Raw genomic sequence first — 4,584 nt, 5'->3', positions numbered from 1 at the left:
ATTTAAATTATGGTTGCTGTCTATTTTCGATTGCGTTGTGTTTATCCTGATTTCGGACAAAGCGGGTGCTATTACAATCATTGCGAGTATCAGGGTCGTATAATAACGGTTTTGGATGACATCTTTACCGCTATACAAAGCCGCTATTCCAATAATGGACCGCTATTTAAATCTCTGGATTTGCTAGCATATGTATAAAGTCTAATATGAAAGAAGGAAACTCTTAAACTATAAAACACTTCGATGAAGATCAGTCATCCTTAATAAAAGCCATAAATATTTATATATAATATGTCATGAACAGGAAAAAAGAGGACTGAACTGATAAAATCCAACAACACATCACATTCAAATCCGTAACTTAGCTAAACAAAAAGATGTACCTTCAAAGTATCACCCAACTGATAGTTACAGGATTCCCCAGATATAGGACGTAGCATGCGTTCATGTTGCGCCATTTCCATTGCCGCACGAGACAGACTGAGGCCAAGCTCGTTTATAGTAAGGCACTACTTTGGAAAAATCTGATAGGATTGAAGATCCACGACCTTGGTACTGAATCACTTCCAACCTGTCACTCTTGAAGTGATAGAGAAATATGTTTGATCCGGATCTAATGAAGACTGTTTCAGAACTTTGCGGAGAAAATGCCATTATTTCGGTTTCTTTTGACCGTGTAATGCATTTCGTCACAAGGCTTGGATTCTTTTTCCACATTAGTCTGAAATTCAACTTATATCTCATGCTCCAAGAAAGGTTCGACTGTTTGTCAGTTGAGAATAAGGATGAATAACCATCCAATCCCTTTTCAAGAACCCATATCTGTAGGCCTGCCTTACAGCTCCAACCATATTGTAGACATCCGTCCGAAGACTCACCGACAACTTGTGCGTCGAAATCAAATGGTCCCGGGAGTTTAACTAAAGCAATATGCTTGTCATGATGATCCGGGTCATAAATTGCTATATTCCCCTGGGCTGCATACCAGTGGATGACGCCTACAATCACAGTACCCGAAATCCAAGGTGATAGAGATATAGTAGAAGCACATTTAAGCTTGGAGTAACACCATGTACTGGTCTTTGATGAGAAAGTTTCTATCGTGACAACATTGATCTCCTCAAATCTGCTTTCACATTCGCACGAACAATCCTGTAGGAGATATCATCATCAGGTAAACCTTCAACGATGAAGGCCATGCACAACTCCTCAAAGTAAACTCGGGACGAGGTAGTTTAATTTGTCCTTGTAATGGGATTCCATACAAAATAAGTCTTCGGGTGACGACCACAAAGAAGAAAGCCATCAGAAGAGTCAATAAAGTAACCAAGCTTTTTAAGGATCCCAGAGAACTTCAAATCATCACTCTCTACTAGTAGACAGCAATGGAAGAGCAGGTTCGGAACGGGGGCGACGAGCACCGCCTTGAGGTCTTCCAAGGTATAAGGAATTGCACACAAAAAATCCCAACAGGTTAAAACCCACTTTCCATCGACTCAAATAACTATGACGAAAAGATGAGCTGCATATCAAGTGAAGGCACCTCTTTGATACAATAATGAGCTTGGGAATAGATTCGGGTGGTAACCGGAGAAGGATATTGCAAAGGATGTCATCACAGCTCAAAGCAGTATGAAGAACACCCTCATGTCTCATTCGTCTATTCTTCATGAAGACAAGAAATTGATGTGCTTAAAAAATCATACCAGTCAATTCGTCGAAATTGCATCACTATGATGACTCCAAAAGGACAGGCTACTAAATTGAAGCTCAAGTAATTACCTTGACAATCAAACCTGTAAAATTTTCACTACCAAATGAAAAGAAACAAGCACCAGCCTAAGTCATACTCACCAATAGATCTAGCAATGCCAGACATGACGTAAAAAAATAGCTAAAAACAATAAGAAACGTGGAACGAATAAACGAGCATGACAAATCTATATAAGGCAACTATTAACATGTAAAAGTCAAAGTATAAATACCTTATACAAAATTATGACATGAGAAAATACATGAATAGGATATGAATACACATTGCAAGATCTAGCCATCAGCACCACAAAAAGCTCACAGTATATTTCTCAACCAAGAAGTGACATAAGATTTCTGGTTATATCAATGAAACAATGTGTTAAAGGACAATCTACAATAAGATCAAGAATTTTTTTCCAAACTTATAGCTTCTGTAGTTAGAAGATTCGTAAAAGCCAATGACTTGATAAGAGCTAAATTTATAAATTCCCTTAGAACTTTCTCATGTTCATTCATTAACATCCCCAAAAAACAAGAAATGACTTAGAAAATGGAATCATTCAAACTTATTTTGGGCATCTATTATCCAAGCCAATTACTGTCAATCATCACATATTCGTTAAAGAAGTAGAAAAATCAATTACACTAAAACAACAAAAGGAAGGGAGTTTTCAGAGTCTCAAATGGCGAGAATCATATGGGCTTGTCTTAAGAACACCCGATGGGAAGTAAATGCTTAAACTAGAAACCCAGATGTTAAAATGAGACTTAGGATCCAAAGAAAACGAGACACCGAATAAATAAATATTTTTTTCATTTTCTACTATTTTATTTGGTTGAAGAGAGATTACCTGAAACGGGCTGATTGAAGGATGAAGGAAAAGAGAGAACTTGCCAAGATAATCAGAGTTTTCAACCTTGAGAAAAGGCTAAAGGGATTTTGAGTTAAACAGGAGACTCAAAACCCGAATTGCAATAACACGGATAGACTAACCCGAATTGTTTAATTTGAGTGACCCGTCAATGAAGATTAACCCGAATTGCAATAACATGGATAGATTATCGAGGCATCATTAAACGGCGAGTGCCGAGTTTCCGCCTGTGGGCTGAACAATAAAAATAAGGATAATTATAAATTTAATAACTGTTTTTTTATCATTTTATCTTAATCGTTATACTCTAAAAAAATAATAATTGAATTTTTTTATTATTCTACTGTTAATTTTATAACAACGTCATGACTGACGGAGTGAGAAAATACTAATCATTAAAAGGTCTCACACGACTGGTTCAAAAAAAAAACTCTCTCACCATCTGGTTCAAAAGAGGGTTCCTGCAAAATTGAATTTGTCATTAAAAAAAGATAAATCACCATAGGTTACACCCATCATCCTCAATAACAATATTTCATCTTATTAACTGTCTTATAATATGTATTTCATTGCAATGTTAGAAAACCTTTCGTTGCTGAAACTGTTGCTTCAGTAGAAATTGGACAAGTAGCTGCTGACCTTATATACCATCATCCAAGACATTCTCTGTTTTTGGATGACCACCATCTATTTGAATGAAGTCAACAATTTTGAACTGAATAAAAAATAGCATGCTTCTTGCATGATGGGCCAAACTTTAGTATGATTTCTGTTTCTTCTTCTCTTGTGATTAGTTGATCCTCTATTATGTGTTGAATAATATTTTTTACGATAAACATCTCTTTAAATTTTTAAATTCTCTTATATTTCACGTATTTTCTATTAATTAATTAATTTCGCATTCTCTAAATTTTAATATAATTTTTCGCACTGTCTAACATAAATTTTTGTGTTTGTACCTGATTATGAATACCTTTCACAACTCGTGATTTTAACATGTCTTACAATGTTATCACAATCACATGCACAGTTTTTTCATTGTATTTTGGATTGTTGCTCAATGCACTACGAAGAAGATGAGGTCAGGAAATGCTGGACTGGTGCTATGGGTTCTGCATCGCCTAATGCTGAGTGAGCTGCTGTTGTCAATGGTGAAGGTGAAGATGATGGCTTTGATGATAAACCACATGCATGGGTTGAATGGAGAGAGACCAATGAAGCAGCTGGTATTGTCCGAAATGGTGAAGTGAAAATGAAATTGGTGATAGTACTAGTGAACCCTCTTCATCGCCCTCTGTTAATAAAAGTGAAACTGCTTTGGAGGCGTCTTCAGTCATCTGTAAGTCCTCTTGTTACTAAGGATGAGACAACTTAAGAACTGAGTTTGCACCTATGAATTGGTTTAAATCGAGTCATTATGTGGCAACATTGATCTGATGGGAGTGGGCACTGCTTGGTTGTTGATCAGAGTTGACGATACTTTTCACTGTGCTTTCTGATCTTAGCCAAGAAGAGCAAGAGGGATGGGTCTGAATATACTGTTGAAACTAAACTGAACCGTTCAACTTTGCAGAAACTCCATGAAAGCAAGCTCGAGGAATCTGAATCTCTCGAAGAGGCATATGAAGAATGCTTTTCTTCAAGGTATCTAAATGTAAATCCTACACGAACCAAATTATCTCATTGTAAAAAGAATCTTTGTAATTCGTAGAGGTCATGAGATCGAGCACTAATAATTGCAATAATGATTGAGCGTTTATTTTATTGTCAAATAATTGTAAGTATTTAAAACTAATACTACTTATAATCAATTTAGTTTAATAATATATGTATATATATATATATATCCTATATGTGGCTAGAGAAAATATTAAAATAAGTAAATCCTATGTGACGAGCAAATATTAAAATAAGTCATGTTATCAAATTATAATTGAGAAAAAGGTCAAGTGACTAA

The 4,584-nt window shown here is 35.8% G+C and overlaps 1 pseudogene; it reads right to left on the bottom strand.

The window, feature by feature from the left end:
• Positions 1 to 257: 257 nt before the first annotated feature.
• On the bottom strand, positions 258 to 1,900 carry LOC120116160 (annotated as a pseudogene).
• Between the last annotated feature and the right edge of the window lie 2,684 nt (positions 1,901 to 4,584).

The sequence above is a fragment of the Hibiscus syriacus genome, unplaced genomic scaffold (assembly GCF_006381635.1).
Source record: "Hibiscus syriacus cultivar Baekdansim isolate YM2019G1 unplaced genomic scaffold, ASM638163v2 tig00110283_pilon, whole genome shotgun sequence".
Classification (NCBI taxonomy): Eukaryota; Viridiplantae; Streptophyta; class Magnoliopsida; order Malvales; family Malvaceae; genus Hibiscus; species Hibiscus syriacus.
This window is presented reverse-complemented; position numbering and strand designations above follow the sequence as displayed.